Here is an 18,653-nt window from a genome sequence, read left to right on the forward strand (position 1 = left end):
TCCCTGGCTTGCTCTGTGCCTCGCTCTCCCGCACAATGATGTCATCTGTGGGAAGGTATTTCTCTCAGACACAACCTGTCTGCTCCTTTTAGGGGCCACAGTAACTCGAGCTGCCTTGAAAGTCTGGAAGCGAGCACTGGTCACTCGCAGACAAGGGCGTTATTTATTTTTTCTGGAGGAGATTCAATACCTACTCCCGCTGCTTCATGGCTCCGAGATTCATCTGCGGTACAAAGCACTTTCCCTCCAGAGACACACGAGAGGTTGTAAGCTCACTCACAGAGTTTTTTTGGCAAAGCAGATAGTGGTAGGTTCTATAACATGATTAGTCATTGTTAATGGATATAATCACAGAGATCTAGGATGGCTAAGTCTCTTAAGCAGACTACCGGCTGTGTTTCTTCTGTTAAGTGGACATTGTGAGTGTTCTCTTGCAGTGTTACGAATCCCTACTTCTACTTTAGTCTCTTCAGTTCTCTAATATCCATGTATATATGTCTACTACTACTAGACTACTTCTTTTGTTTACAAAATTTAGAGATCTGTGGAAAAAGCCTGTTGCCCCTCATTTCTTTGTATTTTGTGTCCAAGGAGCCTTTTTTTTTTTTTTTGCAGTTTTTTAAAACTGGTCTTGTGCAACAGTTTTGACTTTCTGAAAGTCTTTCAAAGTTTCTTTGTTTTTCACTCATTTTCATTCCAGTCCTCATACCTGACAATTTTCAAAGGAATGCCGTTTTTGTTAAGCCATTTAACACTGGCCTTTTGGTCAACTCAAGCATAAAAGTTTAACTAACAGATGAACCAGTGTTGTGTCTACACATAACAGACAACTTAGCAAACAACCAATTTTAAATTGTACCTTTAGGTGCTTTGTTACTAGCAGGCTGTCGCAAAAACACATATAAGTTTTCATTTATGAATACTGAGGAAGAAAACACAGTTTGACAGGTATAAATGTATTTTTGCAACAACAAGGTGATTCCCAAAGAGCTATTAGCTAAAAACTTGTCATATCTTGCCATGGTGTGCAGTGTGTCCTTAAAAAAGTTAGGAATCTGGACAAGTGGAGGACAAGAGAAAAAGTGACAGGCCTAAAAACGATCCCACAGGACCCGAGAGATGCATCTGGCCCTTCAGCTGATCATCAGAAATGATCTCAGTGAAAGAATGGTTGTTAAAGAAGGGGAAAAAATAATAGGCTGAATTATGCAGAATCACACAAAAACTGCACTGAAAATCAATTCAACAGGTCTCATGGAGTTATGAATGCAAATTTAAAGTTCTATCGATATGTACGTAGGAACTCAGGAGAGAGTTCAGTCAGTGTCTAGAGCCATCTGTGAAACGCGCTGCAGGATCTGTCATGGTTTGGGGGTGTATTTCAATCAGTGGTGTCGGAGATCTTGTCAAAATAGATGGAATTACGAACACAGAAACGTACCATTAGATTTTGATCGACCATGCAAAACCGTCTGGAAAGAACAACTTTGTTTTTCACCATGACAAATGACCCCAAACAGCCTGCCAATGCAGTAAAAGTATACCTGGATATAAAAACACACGGTGGAACTCTATCAGTCATGGACTGGCCTCCCCAGAGCCCAGACCTCAATATTATTGAAGCAGTGTGGGATCAGCTTCACAGAGAATGGAACAAAAACCTGCCAACATCCAAAAAAGAGCTCTGAATATTCATAGAGAGTTAAGAGAGTCGACTTTCAAGCTCTCTAGAATTATAAAAACTTTGTTTTTGCTTGTTTCAATAAATCGCTGCATTTGTGTCCCGTTTTCATTGTGAGGGTGTTACATGTGGAAAGCCTGAAAAGACAACATCTGCTTTCAAATGGCTCAATTGTCACACGGGATTTCTTAGAAAGAAGGAAAGGGTGGAGATTCTTTTGTAAACATGTCCCGCAAACATTCAGCTGCAGCACAATAACAACTACTACGTGGTTGTTATTAGTGTTGCATGTTTGGAACAGGCTTTGTTTTTCCATGTGCACTGAGAGGCAGAATCCCCGTTAAATGCCAGAAACACCCTGTTGCCACAACATATGCGGGCACACTCAAGTGGAAACTGCAGTGAGCATGCCATACACTTACAAACAACCCCAGTGTCTTTGGCCATTCAGCTTTTTTCATGAACTCCCTCAAGATCTTAAGATTCTGTGTTTGAGGATGAGTCACCATGACCTGTGAGTTGGGAAGCCAACTCTTCATACTGAAGAGTATGAGTCAGCACATCAGGAATAAAAGCACATTAAAACAGACGTTACATAAGTATTTATAGCTTTAAATAATACTTAAACTTTGAAGGGGTCGCGATACCAAAAAGAGCCACGTCAGTAAAAGATGGCACTTCTTACTTTTAACATTTTGATGAGAAAGAGCTGAGAAAGCCTACTCATGAAACTATACTTTTAAAAAACGACAACACCAGACATAATATTTAACATGCAACACTGCAACAAATCCCTGCTTGAAAACATAGCCATGCTAAAGCATTCTGAGTTAGAGTGCAGCAATCGACTGGCTTAAAAGGTTATGCGAATCAATACAAAGTTGTTTTGGGCACCAGCGCTATTATATTAATGTCATCCTGAGAAATAGGCACTAGCTTAGGTGGCTTGTCTGCCAGCCTGTTTTCCTTTTTAACTCTGGTCAAGGTTTCCTTGTAGCAATAAGAGGATTTCTACTGACAGCTGTTTTAAACGGCAGGTAATGGTTGTGCTTTAAATGGGAATTTGACCGTTTTCAACAAGCAAAGCCAGGGAGTATTAGCTATGTTTAATTTAGTACAAAAAGAAGTCACCCTTTTTTCCATTCCAGCCTCGCAACAAGCTCCGATGGTGGTGTAACACGCGGAGCAGGCAACCTATGGAACTGAATAAACTGAATTAATAATGTTCGGAGTCCTCATGAGAGCTCCCCTGTGACTAGTGAGGTAGCTAGTTGTGCAGTCAAGGATGACACAGAGGTTGAAATGGTCACACATTTACTCAGCTCTCTCCCTATCCCTCTGGCTCATGTTCTTGCCAAGGTCAGATACTGCATTGCATAATAATAATGAAAAAAAAAAAGAGTCTCTCGCGCTCTCTGTCTCTCTCTCATGCACACATACACACACACACACACACACACACACGCACACGTATGCAAACATGCAAACTATGCAACAATGAGGGGAATAAGAAGCCAACTAAAAATAGTGCTATCACTGCAGCCATCACCCCAAGCATTGCACCACCACTCTTCACATTACATCTCATAACTTAAGACTCCTGCTTTGGATATAGCCAAGAGTTTGCTTCCTGAACTGTATGTAATCTTCAAGTTACACATGCTTTAGTGAGCATAAACAACCACAAAGGAATGTGTGCTTTAGTATTTCAAACAGGCTTTTTTTTTTCTTTATTATTTCTATTTTATTTCTGCCAGTGGCTGGAAAACCACCTATGACACCCACAAAATCTCTTTGCTCAATGCTCTGTACCTTTCTTCTGCCTCTTCTCTCCTTTCTTTCCCCTTCTTCTATCATCCCCCTCTTCTCCACCTATTTCCCATGGCCTCGGGGAGCTGTTAGCTATCTGGATGCTGGCGCTCTATTGTGAGCACTCATTGATTGCCTCTCTGCTCCCCACAGCCAGTCGGACTAGTCAGCATGGGGCCCGGGCTGTCTGCCTTACTGCTCAGTCAACATACACCACGAAAAACAGAAGAGAAATGGAGAGTTCAACCGAGACAGAGAAACACACACAAACACGCAGACAGAGTGAGAGCGAGCATTTATAAAAGGCTGTCCAAGCTTCCAGAGTCCAGCAGTCACATCATCTGTTTTCTGTCCTCTCTCCTCCTCTCCCTTTCTCTCTCTCTCGCTCTGCTCCTTGTTCTTCTCACAGCCAGAGACAATCAATGGTGTACTCAACCAGACTTCTCTTGTCTTGTTTTAAAATAGTGCTCTTCTGCCTTTTCTCTGCAGGAGACGATCCATTTACTGCCCCACATCTTCTCTACTTGTCCTGAAAATTAACCCTTGTCTCACCTCCTCTGGATTCAGTCACCCGCTCAATCAATTAGATCATTTTCACACCCAAACATTTATTTTTTATTAAAAACAGGATATTCGGCATGTGGGTTTAACCCATGGTTAACTCATGATTCATACCGGGTTGTGGCAACTAATTCCATTTTAAAATGCAATGATTTGTCAGATATTCTTTAAGCCATGCTTGCAACCGATCCAGGGTTCACTGCACCTATCACCTCAAGACAGCTCCATGGGCTCCAGGCCCTTGTGACCCTGAATTGGGTGGTTAAGAAAAAAGTGAAACAAGTTAAAAAAGCTGGTGGTCATCACGCAGAACAAACAATTTAAAGACTTAAAGTGGGCTTTGGAAAAATTGTGATGTGTGTTTTGTGTTCACATGAGGTCTGAAGCATTTTTCTACATATATGGACAAAGTGCTGAAACTTCATGGGATTCTTTTCTTTCTACTCCCACTTTATGAAAGGTTAATGCAATAAATAATGCTAAACAAGCATCCCGAAGGGTCACAGCAGAATTTATTGGGAGAAATATCCTGGGATTGCTTCTAAAGTACTGGAGTGCACCGTTATAGAACTGCTAGTTGTATAATTGCATGTCTTTGTTAGCAAAGTAGCAGAAAGCTTGGTTAGGAGCAGGGTCAGAAAACACATTTACGCCTTACACCAGTGGAAAACATTCTTTTGTCTTTGTCCTGTGAAAGACGTATCAGTCATTCTGTCAGTCACTCAGTCATGGTGGCGACAACAGGGTGGCATATAAACCACCATCACACCTCTGTGTGAATGGGAGAGCTGATGTCAGCACAACTGAAATTTTCCCTCCATCATGTAGCAACATGAAGCCCCAGCAGCATCCATCACTCCCGGCGCTGCCTCTATAGAGAGGCGCCTTGTCACCAGCAGAACGGTGGCCAAAGGAAATGTACATCATTTCGTGTTTGAGCACGAGTCGGGAGCCGAGGCTTGCCTTGATGTTCACTAATGTTTAAAGGGCTAAACAGTTTTCATATGTTAATTTGATACACCCCAACACAATGCAATATGTATTAACCTTGTCGGAGCATGCTTCACTGCGAGTTCTCTTTGTTCTCCTTTGATGCATTCGCTCAGGCTTTGAAATGCTGCGTGTATGAAATTATACACAGAGCCAAAGTCAAGCCGAAGTCACCCCACCTATAATCCATCCATCTTATTGGCAGCCATCTGGCCATATTATTTGGAGAAGCTGAGGCGCATGCCTTACCATGAAAGTGAGGACTTCTGACAACAAGCCATTCTTTGAACTGCGGAGTGCCACCGAAGAATGACCCGACCAGCTGCAAGCCCCCCTGACACTCATAACAGGGCTTGTCGCCTTGAGTTGGTATTAAACAAAGCGTTGATGGATGATCCAGAACGGCTAATATTACGGTCAGAATAAAAACTAAATGGCAAAAGCCAACAATAGATCTGTCAGTTGCTGATCCCAAGTTCTGAGGAAAGAGTAATAAGGAAACCTATATTTGTCTTCTTTTAAATTGAAGAAGGTTCAAAATGTCTGACAACACGACGGCCTGAGGATTTCAGGAAACACACACACACACACATATATATGTGATTTCTCAGATGTGAACCACAGTGTTAACATCAATATTACTGCTGTAACACGACAGATGAAAAACATCCATAACAGAAGCGGTGTCACCACAAAGACAGGGGGTCATCTCAACGAGCCATTTTTAAAGGGGGGAAGAAAAAAAAATCACATCATGAGCTTACAGCTACAGCATTGTGACATTGACTGTTCGCCCAATCTCCGTCTAAGAAACTGGCCCCCTGAAATAAAAATGAGTGACTGCCAGAGTCGGTGATGTCACTGGCCACATTTGTCCCCATCAGTGTGGATAGCTGCTTCGACCAGAGGGCTGGGGTGTCCTTGAGACACAGTGTGATGCAGACACCCAACCAACCCCCTCTCTCTGCAGATACCCCCGTTTAGGGCCGTGCTGCATCAGTGTCAGGAGCCCTGCAGGCAGGAAGCTAAAAGGATGGCAGTCTCTTCCTTCCCTTCAAAAAGGAAAAGAGCCAGGGCCGGGAGCTGCTGATAGGAATTTGACCCCTGGACTGAGGACAGTGTGTGAAGGGAAATTGTCAGTTACCTTTCAGAAGCCCTGATCTTGTCAATCTTTATCACCTTTACTGATAATACTGGATTTATGCTTTTCACCGACAAGAAATACACTGTTTGGAAAACATGCATGCAGGTCTAGCTGTGCTGTGACTAGCTGGGACTCTGCTCTTTCTTTTTAATTTTCTTCACACACACACACACACACACACACACACACACTGAAGACATCCTGTATGTAGGCACAGCGTGAGGAGTGAGTGATTCTTTCTGATGCACCACGAGCTGACCGGCCCTCCCTCTGGGCAGTTCAGCCTCGCCAGAGTAGGAAGAGAGGGGAAGAGCTTGCGTGCTGCCGTGCGCGCGTGTGCGTGTCGGGAGGAGAGACATTGTTCCTTGACGTCACCGCTCAGCCCAGCCTGCCGCTGCTCTCAAACATGTCTTTGTTATTCTGAGGCTTCCACCAGAGACCGGCCGTCTGCAAAACCTGGAGCCCGGCCTGCACAACTGCTGGAGCGGAGTGCAGACGGAACATAGGCTTCACACATGGGAAGTTATTAATGAAACGTTCAAATATAAACAAATAATAATAAATAAATAAAAACGTGTTTCTGCAGTTTAATGTTGTTTATTACTTCAAACAATATTTAATGTTCTGCTGGAACTGCTGTGACTGGGATAATGCTTTATGTTTAATAATAATAATGAATTAATAATTGTTCATTAAGGCTGGTTTTTGCTCATCGTAAATAACACTTCAATAAATATATTTTAATACACATGAAACTTATAATAATTAATTAACTAATATGCTTAATTAAATTGTTCACTGGCAGAAAAAAATAACTGCAAGTTATTTAAATGAACGATTACCTGTTAACTGTGGGGCAGGTCCCAAGAGAAAGATATGGTCAACTAAACAGTAGTTTCTTACTGTGTCTTGTAGTTTCTTACTTATAATACACATGTAACTGCTTAATATAAGTTTAATTAATTAGGTAACTGGGAGAAAAAAATGACAGTTATTTAAGTGACTGATTACTTTTCAAATAAACCTGCTTATTATTTAAATCAGAGGTCCTCAACCTGTGGGTCAGGCCCCGCTGGTGGGTCATAAAGCAACTGCAGGTTGGGCAGAGATGAACAAGGGAAAGCCATAAGCAAGTGTTTAAACGACCCCATCAGAGTACCTCCTAATAATAGCTATATTAATAGTGCTAATAATAACATATTTTACTATATGTTTTTGGAATTAGCGTCAAATGTTATGTTTTCCTAACTTGTCGACTGACAGCAGTACAGGAGAGAACGAAGTGTCCAGTGTTGTTGATGTGATGATGTTACAGTGCGCTCACACAGAGGTGTTGCTGCTTCAGCAATGTTGTTTATCATTGATCGCCTAGATAAGACTTTCATTGCTGCGGCAGAAAGAAGATGAAGAGCTAATTTAATGACACAAATCAGTTATGCAGATTTAAAACACACTTTAACTGAAATACAGCAAAATGAAAACCATTCTGATAATGCGTGGATAGTGGTTTGACTTGTATAGTGTCTGCTAATTTTTATTTGTTCTCAAAATAGCGTCAAAAACGCTAGTTAATGTAGCTTAAATCATTAGAGATTATTAGCTAATTTTAACCTTCTGATCTCATAGTTTGCTGGTATATCGCTAGATGCCAGTCAAGAAGCTGTTGTACTTTATTATTTTAGCTTGTTAAAAAAAACTTCCTTTTCCTTTTCTGGTTGAATTGGACTTCAGTGTTTGTTTACAGTATAGCTCCAGATCCAGGTGACAGCAGGTCAAAATGATTTTACCTGTCTATGTGCAGAAGCAGCCTGTATTCAGTTTGAATATTGCTATGAACTGACGGATCACTTTATGTCTTTCATTGACTGTAACACTGAACTTTTGGGTGACGGCACAAAGACTGAGAGAGCAGGATAAAGACAGCAAAAAGAAAGAGCAAAAAGAAACAGGTGAGAATGGACATGTTCACAAAAATGATAAAGCTGTAGCTTCCGTTTGTCCACATTCATTAATGATGATTTCACATAACACAGCAGTGTGCTGTACTGTTGTAGATTGTGGATCCCCCACTTGCTCTTGTGATTATTATTATAAGATTATATTCGCTGTCTCAAGAGGGCACACAGCATCCTACGGGATGGTACACACCCAGGACACCGGGTGTTTAAGCTGGTGCCGTCTGGCAGGAGGTTCAGGCTGCTGAGGTCCCGAACAAATAGACTCAAGGACAGCTTTTACAACAGGGCAATAGCCCTAATCAATGCAAATAGCTGACCTGACTGGCTACCTACCTGGACTTTTTTTGGGGGGGAGGTAACAACGGTAAAAACAGTAACAATAATAATATTTATATTTATAACAAGGTGCAATAACAATTAATGTACAATAATAACAGTGTGCAATACAAATACACTTCTTCTTCTTTTTTATTACTAAGTTATTATACTGTGTTGTGTTGTTTGTGTTGCGTTGTGATGTGTCGTATCGGGTCGTGTTGTGTTATATGTAGTGCCGACGTAGGAGAGTTTTCCAATTTCATTGTACTATTGTACTATGTATGACTGTGCAATGACAATAAAGAGTTATCTTATCTTATCTTTTCCTAGTTTCTTGGAAAGAGAGAGGATGGAGAGTAAGGACAGAGAGGTTGTACAAGAACATGAAGAATGAAGGAGCAAATAGTGACGTTAGCTGGAAAAACTACAATTATTTTTAGTAGTTTTTCATGCATTTCACAGATGCTTTGCATGCTTTCTAGTAGCGCACTTAAAAATGCCAGTGGGCGTTCTAGACAGAAAATATTGATATGAATGACAGCATTTTATAAGATTCATACCACTCTAAACATGGCTCGAACAGGATGGCTGCCACTACATTGAAGTGACTGACTACAAATCATTTCTCCACTCGTGAAATTCGGGTAGATGATGCTCTCTGCTGAGTCTGCATAATAAACAGAGGGTTTGTATGAATTCAAAAAGTTTAATAACAATTTTAAAACAACTCTATTGCCAGCCTGCTTCATGTACAGGTCTATGGTGTTGCAGAGTGATTTTCCAGTGTCTGTACTGATTAATGCTACTTTAAGTGCTTGATGATTTGGTGGACTGCCTCTATGTGATTAAGAGACTGAAATAATGTTGTGCGTGTTTCTCATCTTATCTGCTTTGCCACAAATACCTCTTTAACTTCTTTAACAAATGAGCCTTAGCCTCGGGTTTGATAACTAAAGGCTCCACCCTGAAACGGGCGAAAAGGGGTGGATTGGATTGAAATCTCTGGTTGTTCTTAGACACTACAATAGGTCATCCAACTAATGAGCTGAGGCCTCCTAAAAATCTGAACCTAGAATCGCCCCTGAGTGAAGCTAAAGTGAAATGATTTAAAAAACAAACAAATAAATAACCAACAAGTACAGTGTCTTGCTGAATTTTCTTCAATTTGAATCCTTTCTCAGATTTAATGATGATTTAAGATGTGGTGTGAGGCATGACCTGTACTTAACCTTAAAGCATAATGATAATAATAATAATTAGACAGTTATTAAGAGATTTGTTTTCTCCCTTATGCACAGGTGGTAACACTGGATGTTTGACTTGGTGGATTTTTACACCTGATGCCCTTCCTGATACAACTCCAAAGGGATTTGTGTCTTTTTCTGAGACTGAACAAGGGACTGTTTGCTTTCTCAGCAAATGTGTAAACCACTACACTATAAAGGTACTATAATATATAATAATAAGAAAAAGAACAATAAAAATTGGCTAATAAAGTTAATAGAGTTCACATCACTACTGCTACTAACAACAACAAAACAATAATAATTACTAGCTAGTTAATTAAGTCGTTTTTTGATAATAACGTGAATAAATCTGTATCTCAGATAAGCTTACGATGTTGCCTTTCATGTATATTCCTATCATGTTTTACTAACAGCTATTAAACTCACACAATGGCTGAATTAGCAATTAACTCCTGGCTCGGTTACACAGTGCAGCTCTGAGGCATCACTGCTGTAATGACACAAAAGCAGACAATAGCCGGAGCTGCCGGCTGCAGTCCGCTCCAGTGTGAAACGTGCCGTTATCAGGCTGTTAGCGTCTACTTACGCCTTCACACCCGGGTGTCCTTCCGCGGAAAGTCTAGGTCACGTTTTCACGCCGGCCGCCGAGCACGGCTCTCTCTGGTAACTGAATAGCCAGTGTAATCTGACACTTCAACTTGCCGTGCTCTACGATAGTTGATTCAGTCACTCAGTCACCGCGTCTTCGGAGCTCTCACGTCGTCTTTGTGGAAGGGAAGCGAGTGAGCGAGGGGAGCATCGTAAACACGCGGTTTGGAGACACAATACGCCGCTTTGCCGCTCGGGTCCGAGCTCAAAGTAAGTTTCGCGCCTGGTTATTTTTTGTGTTACACAGCGGGGTTTTGAACGTGTGTTTGCGTGCGTGTGTGTGGTTTTGCCTCCCGCTGGACAGATACTACCTGCTAACAATAGGGTGACCTCCTGGAAACCTTTTAGCAGCCGCTGAGAGTCTCGTGCCAGCGGGTGCACGTTAAGAGCCGAGCCGGAGCTCGTTTACGCGGCGTAATATCCAGACTGTGCCGCGTATCCCCTCTACCTGTGTAGTTACGCTGGAGCGACACGTCCAAAGTCACTGGGTCTGTAGGATCATTTCGTGAGGCGTGTGTACATTATTTTTAAAATCACTAGAAAGGAATGCGCTAGTAAGTCAGTGATTGCAGGTCTGCGTGTGTATGTGTGTGGGTGAATGTCTCGTCTCGGTGGATCAGCTGATGGCTCGTTTGATGCTAAACTGAGAATGTGTGTCACTTAGCTAACAGTCAGCAGTGTGCCTGGGCTTGTTGACTCCCTTCAAGGCTATTACCCGCTACCTGTTGTAATGCAATTAGTAGGCATGTCCATATGCTGCCCTGCTCTGTTCTGCTGAACAGCACATGTCATGCAGCTTCAGTGGTAATTGCTATCTGATAACACTAGTTGTGTTTGCTGGATGTAGTCAGGGATCATTCAAAGATCAGTGGCTCAACGTGTTAGGTCGTTTGGGACCTTTGCAGGGACACCTTGTGAATCTGGCCTCTGATAGATAGTTTACTTGCACTATATGTATTTGTGTGTATTTGTGTGTTGCAGTGTGACTATTACAATTAAGACAATGCTCAGGTGATTTATAATAGCTGTATGCCTGCACTGGAGCCTTGCAGTGCACTCACATCTGTAATGGTCCAGTATTAGCATGTGCATCTGGCTTGCTCTACATTAAACTATCCCCGATAGAGAACAGCATTGCCACATTTACAAGCCCTTCTGCAGCGGAGTGTGGATGAGCAGCTTTGACTCAGTGCAGGCTTCTGCCTTAAGTCTGGTGGACCCTCCCCGTTAAATTCCTCCTGTCTGGATGTGAAGCCAGTCTGGGCAGAGTGGAGAAGAGGGGGGCTCACGATTGGAGGAGGAGAAGGAGGAGGTGGAGACTGCTGCTCTTTCATTACCGTGCACCCTGCTACAGGACAGCTGAACTTTGAGAGAGGGTGACAAAAAGGGCCCTTCACTTGTTAGTAAGGTTGAAGTTGAAGGGAGCGTGATTGGAGCGGATGATCAAATTAACTGCTGTTATAATGTCATCATGCTTTAAACGCCCAAAAGCACCAGATTCCTAAGAAATCTGATACAGCCTTGCATAAAAGTTGATATTACAGGCTTAAAAACAGTTACTGGGTTCATTACTGGGGTATTGCATTGGATTGCAGGTGTTCGTATTATTGTGTCCACTCCCTGTATGTCTCAGAAAGTGTATAAACAGATTTTGGATGGGTGCACCCTCCAGTGTCTCCTTCCTGGGTAATTTAAATTGGTGATGTAATGAAATTGTTTCAGCAGCAACACTTGTCAGCTGCACCACATTAATTAGTGCTGTTTGCCCCCCTTCTTCTGACAAAACAAAGGAGCATTAAGTCATCTCACCAAAGCATGAAAAGGCGGCACAGTCATTCAGAGTAGGTTACCTGATAAATTGTGAAAGAAAGAGGGCAAGGAATTAAAGCCATCTGCAACTGTTTGAAACTTGGAAGTGTGTCTGTTTGTGTATGTGTGTGTTCGTGTGAGTTTTCTTTCCTTCTGTTGTCCCTCATGGGGCCTCTCTGCAACCAGCCAGCCAGCCAGACTGAGAGACAAGACAGAAGTGTCTGATTCACTAAACAGGCTAAAAGGCTCCAGCATACACACTTTGAAATCAAATTTTTCTTTTTCTTTTCTTCTTCTTCTCCAAAGTCATTTAAGATGGTGCTGGACACAATTGCAGGCGTGCTCTCTGAGAATGGAGTGCTTGGCTGCCTGTGCAAGAATGTGAAGGCGATCTTACTGGAAAAATAGTGAAATTTTCAGCAGATAGAAATACAACACATGCACTGGCCCCGCTACAAGTTGCAGCAAAACGGGAAGAAAAATTACGTTTGCATCCAACAGCGTGTTTGATCCCGAGGCAGAATGTGGAGATTATTCTCTTTAAGCTGCAGCATTAGCCAATATTGGGGAAAATATTGGGAAATATGTATCCTTTAAAACCAAATCTTTTTAGTATCAATCTGTCTTTTCTGATGGTTTGGGCTGCAGAAAGTTGCGACGCATGCTTAAGTTGTGCAGTTGTTCAGTCTCACATGCTGATTAGTCACAGAAAAGATTAAGGTAGTGAGTTAACATTACCCCCTGTCATTGTACCTCGGTAAAGCAGTGAGGTAATGCTGATTAGAAGTACGTAGCAGGAAAACAACTAATTACTTGTGTCTCAGTAATTAGCTTTTTGTTACTCAGCAATTTACCAAGTTGCACCATCTCTGCCGCTGTTTTCTGTGTGTGTCGGCACAGCTGCAGCCAGCTAAGTGCTTAAAAACCTGGCGAACGCTAATCAATGTTTTGACAGCCTGACATTTCATCTGACTGTTCCTGTTGTTCGAGGACTACTGTGAAATACTTGCTGCCTGTTCAACTTGACACAGATTCTTGTAGTCTGGTGTCTCACCAGCACCCACCCACTCGTGTCCAGAGCAGAAGTCAGGCCTTGTTTCTCTCTCTGTCTCTCTCTCGCTGTCTGTGTCTTGAGTGCGGTTCAAACTTGGCATTACTTGTCATCTAAAAACCCAGCCTTTTGTTTTTCAATGTGCCTATTTTGGTCTTTTTAATAAGGGAAAACGTGTGTTGCCTCAGAGCGTTTTTAAAGACTCAATCTGAGAATAAGAGCTTAGAGGGAGTTAAAACCTGAAATATTCAGTTTGAGCTGAGGTTGTGCCCTCTTGTCAGACACTTAACTACTTCCTAAATGTTGTTGTAATTCTACCCATAAGTCTACAGTTAAGCTCCCTTCAAGTTAAAGCCTGGTAATTGCAGGCTAACTAATTCAGAGAAAATGAAGCATACAGCAGATGTAACTCATCCTGCTGACAGAGTGCAATGACATCAGTTCAGTGCAGAAAGCCAAAAGTGGACCAACATGAGGCGCCGGGATTAAAAAAAACCCTCAGTTCCACATGCCTGTCACCACTGTTCTTCAAGCTGCCAACCTTACGCTGTGGTTCGGGTTTGTGGCTGAAGAGACCGCTGCTTTTAAACTCCTGAGTTGCTTGAGGTAGGCTGGACAGTCAGCATGACTAATGCTGAGTCCTCAAGCGGCGGTGGCGAGCAGCATTGTTTCGTTAACGACCGTGTAGGACTGTAGCCGTGAACCCGAGCGGGCATGCGGGTGATGTTTATGGACATCAGGTGAAATGTTTTGCACGTGCTGTCATGAATGAGTTGCTCTGTTTGCTCCCGTTGGGTTTTATTTACTTTCATGTTAGATCGGAAATGAACTAATACCATGTGTGCAGTGGGTAGGTGGAGTTTAGCTTCCTTGTTTTCTCTCAAGACTAAGTCGCCATAGTATTAACAGATTGAGCTTTAACATGGCAAATGGCGGGGGATTGCAATGAGGCTTTGTTTAATCGTGACCACTTACGCTGATCAAACAGAGGGAATTAGAAATAAAATGCTGCCTCTAATGCAATCCTGCTTCAGATAAAGGCCTGTTACCTTCTGCATTTGAGGTAAATAAAGGCTCTGGTTACTATGAGGAACTACAGCGGGGATATAATTTTTCCGTGTTGTCCTTGCTTTGCCTGTCAGTTGTTTCCTTGTTGACAGATATCGGTTTAATATAGACAAAACACCAGCTTAACTCCTCTTTCTTAAGAGCCGTCATTTCAGCTCTTGAGCTCTGCCAACATCAGGGAGACGCAGTCCTCTTAAGTGCTTTCTTTTTTTCCTCTCTCTCTCCCTGAGACGAGAGCGAAACAAAGTGCAGAGAAGGTGAGGAGAGCGAATAGGGAGAAGTTGCCGGCCCACCCCTGTCACCATCTCATGCATGTTTGATTTAATGTTCTTTGAGAAACGAGTGCACAGGACGTCACAATGGCCGTGTCCTGTTCCCATCCGCCGTGAGAGAGCGGGGGCCCTTGAATCATAAATGACACCCGGCCTCATCAGGAACAATATGAGAGTCGGAGCCCGCACAGGAGGAACAAAATGTTCCCTCTATCCATCCATTCGCCCCAACGCCGCTGCATGCACTCAAGACTTCTCACCATCGCGAGCAATTACCCTCACTTTTTTCCTCCAGCTGATGAAATCCTCGCTGAGAGCCCGTCTCAGCTGCGTTTCTGTGCGTCTGTGTTGGCGAAACAGGGAGGGGGCGGGGAGGGGCGGCAGGCAGCGGGGAAAAGAGATAGTATGTGTCTGAGTGAGTGGCGTTGGCGTGTGTCTGTTTGGCTTGTAAATCCTGTTTAAGCTAAACAAACTCATTGTCTTCATCCTCCAACTGTGTGCTCTCAGCTCCCCCCCCCTTCTCTTCCCTACTTTCTCCTCTACTCTTTCCTCCTCCTTTGAGTTGTAAGTACAGTCGCTAATTACTCCCTCTTCACGCTGGGTCAGTGGGTTTACAGTTTTGGCACTGATCTGCTGTGTTTGCCTTGCTTCTCTTGATACTCGAGCACGTCTGCAAGCCTCCTCCAAGAGGTCCTCACACCTTGCACAGTGTCCCACGTGGGTTCATTTGCCAGAGAGCCACTCAGGTCTGCGCTTAGACTCCCTCTCGCTATCTCAGGAGGCTTGTCCTGCGCTTCATTTCATGCCAGGTGCTGGGCCGACCGGCCTGCTGGGCCCGCGTCAATATAACCTGTTATGTTTTCAAGCAACAGCACCTCATCTCGAGGAGGATTCCCAATGATAGGAATTAATTTTAGATACAGTTTAGTTACCCCCTCCACCCAGCGTGTTGCAAATCTTTCTAGCTTATAGGCCATAATGAATCATTTTCTAAAGATAATACACCACATGCTGTGTTTATAATACCATTTGTGCTATAAACAGCGCCTTGTCTAGTCGGCACTGTTGTCTTTCAGAGTGCACGCTGATGCTGATTTTCTGGTGGAGGTTGCGTGGGAGATGCAGAGTGATGGCAGAGATTCTATGAAGGCGGTCGAATTGTCTCCCATCATGGCCTCCAGGGATACATACTTCCTTGTTTTCTGACAACGTAAATTAACTGGGGTGTTACTAATGCAAAGGGACAGCATTTATTCTCCAGCTCGCGGTGTGGGTTATGAGGCTGCGAAGGAGTCATGCAATATCTGCTCTCACGCGACGCCTGCTGCTTACGCATGCAAGGAGCGCTGGGCTGATAACGTGGTCAATAGCGAAAAGCGGCATTCGTTTTTCTTTGCCGAGGTGCGGGCGAGCAATAAAAATGTCATTCAGCTTTAAGGGCAGGGAGTCGGCCGTACGCTGGGGTTTGATTTTCCAGTTTTGCCTTTTGGTCAGTTAATGATGCCTGTTGTGGTTGTTATGGAGAGCCTCCTCAAATCATATTGGCATATAATCGTGAGCCTCACTGCTCTAATAAGGCTGTTTTCTTCCTATTTCTCGACGTTGCTCAGTGACAGAAAAAAAAGAAAGTCTATTACCGTGTGCAGTGTGTTTGCCCGCTTATTGCCCTTCCCTCAGTTTTGACACTGGCGGTTGAGCCAGGCGCTTTCCCAGGGTTCTAAGGACTGACATCCCTTTCATTTTCCCGCCTGGGCGGCTCAGATAAAGGGGCATATTTTAAACCTCTGTGTGGATACACTAACTGTAAAAAGAGACGGGCTGGTGGGCCGGGGCCGAGCAACAGCATTAACTTCACAGAGAAGGAGAGGGATGAAGGGAGCAATGGGATGATGAGGAGTGAAGCAAATAAAGAAGCAAAGAGTCTGAGTCCACATTATTAAACAGTAATCTCAGCAATTCATAATAAATGGTTGGAAGCACCATAAAAGCTGGCTGCAGCCCTGACTTTGCAAATATCACAAACATTATCTGCAGTCCTCCTGCAGATAACCCATCTTTCTTGTTTAGCGCTGGTCTATTACAGGGGCAATGTGTTTAACCACTTTTTTTCCCCTAATCTACCCCTGTTGCGTGCGTCCTCCCGGCACACCAAAGCCACGGTGGAAGCCGTCGTTTATCATATCAGTAATGAGACCAGGGTAATCGTGTGTATTCCGGAGACAGCAATGATACACTGCTTGGCGCTTGCCAGGGATCAGCCTCTAAACAATGTTTATCATTGTCTCCCAGGGCTCTTTAATTATCTGGCAAACATTATTGACAAACCAACGAGAGTCCTTGTGTTTTAAGGATGCGGGCTGCTGTTCATAAATATGTGAGCTTGAGTAAAGCGATTTATATTTAACATGCTTGTAAATATTGTTAGTAAAAAGGCGATAATATTTCTTCAGTCAGCCGTGTCAGCTCCAGTCCCAACATCCTCCCGTTACCTACATGTTAATGATCTACCAGAGTTATTATACGGCTCAGCTGTATTGCTCTCACAGCCGTCTTCCAACCTTTACTTGGCAGCTCCAGCTGAGTGGAGGCTGAATGGCATGTGTTGACATTGTTAAAAACACACGTGAGGACCTCACACGTTTCATGTCTGAGTCAAGCAAGGGGCATGTTGGAAAAGATGGGGTGGGGGTGCAGTTTGTCATATCATTGCCTCACCTGCAATATCTTGAGGCGGTTGCACAGTGTTGTGCTCCGGTTCAGAGATGATGTCTAAGTCGTGCTGGTTAGTGACAGTAAACGAGAGCTGCAGATGGACCAGACCAAACTTCACACAAACACGCACACTGCCATCTTCTTTTACTTGTCATGTCTCCCTGGATATCAAATCAGCATAAATGTGTAACAAGAGAGAAGGGATGTCTCATTGATGGGTGCATGAAATCACCTTTGTTGTGCTGTGTGTTTGTGAGGGAAATGGGGGTAGTGGTAGTAACAGCAGCAGCAGCAGTAGAGGTGGCTTGGGGTGAGGTCCTGCCCTGATTTTCTCTGGAATTCCTTTGTTTTTGGAAGCCAGAACGAGTGGAAACCAAATCTGGGTAGCCTGAGGGTCTCTCCTTCTTGAGTATTCTCCACGCATATCCCTCTGCTGCCATCTCTGACGGCTTTTTAGGGGTAGCTCTGTTTTCAAAGCTCGCAACAGCCAAGGTGTTATTCACCTTCCAGAGAAAGGAGACGGAGAGAGGCAGGCAAAAAAAAAAAAAAATCAGATGACTGCACCAGGAAAACCATCTCAGGCCTGGAGGGACCGGCGCTGCTCAAACATAAATTTTCTCCATGTTTCAGACACGGAAATGAAAGTCAAATGTAGAGCCTGTCACTCAGGGCACAAAAGATACCTTCCAATGAATATGGATGAAAAACTGAGGGTAAGAAAAAGCACTGTCTTTACTCAAAAACTAATAATGGTAAAAAAAAAAAAAAGGATGTTGCAATGATTGCCTTATGTTTTCCACATTTAATGATTCTCCTTTGCAGATTAATAAGCATTTTTAATTGTGTTTTACGGTTGCTGGAAGGGCAAACAGTGCTTTAGAAATGTTGTCAGCTGCTCCTGCGAGCTGAAAATTTGACCTCACATTCATGGCTCATTAAATCTGATAAACCATGGGTAATGGTGTTAAAATTGTACAAAGGTATCTCCATTTACTCCGTACCACAAGTTTTCCGTGACCAGATCCTTATCTGGTGGGCTGTCGCTTTAAGTAACTTCCACAAAAGCAGAGCTTTTCCCTCTCGTTTGAAGGGGGCTCGTGTTGAGTGAGGGGGGAAATGAATAGGGTTGTTGCCTACCTCTATTGAGCCGGCCTCATTCTTCCCTGACCACTGGAACGGTGGGTGAAGGGGTGGCTGGCTTGAGAAAGGGGATGTAGAAGAGGAAGGGGGAATAGGAGAAGTGCTCGGAGGTCTGGATCACGTGAGCTGTTATAGTGTTCGTGCTGGTCCCTTTCAGGCTGTCACAGTAAATCTGTTTGACTTGTCACTTTCTAAATCATTACGAAGGCTAAAAGCCTCTCTATTGGATTGTGGTGGAAGAGGGG

The 18,653-nt window shown here is 43.4% G+C and overlaps 1 protein-coding gene across 6 annotated transcripts in view; it reads left to right on the forward strand.

The window, feature by feature from the left end:
- The first annotated feature begins 10,341 nt into the window (after window positions 1-10,341).
- Window positions 10,342-18,653, forward strand: part of zmiz1a (zinc finger, MIZ-type containing 1a) — a 107,212-nt gene continuing 98,900 nt past the window's right edge. For 3 of the 6 annotated variants that reach the window (XM_040001015.1, XM_040001016.1, XM_040001018.1), the window contains exon 1: window positions 10,343-10,566. The gene's annotated coding sequence lies outside the window, so the exon portion shown is untranslated. Of the gene's footprint in view, window positions 10,567-18,653 lie in introns of all 6 variants that reach the window. The other 3 variants (XM_040001022.1, XM_040001021.1, XM_040001020.1) reach the window with 2 other exon arrangements.

This window comes from Simochromis diagramma, unplaced genomic scaffold (genome assembly GCF_900408965.1).
Source record: "Simochromis diagramma unplaced genomic scaffold, fSimDia1.1 OVJJ01000421.1, whole genome shotgun sequence".
NCBI classification, from domain to species: Eukaryota; Metazoa; Chordata; class Actinopteri; order Cichliformes; family Cichlidae; genus Simochromis; species Simochromis diagramma.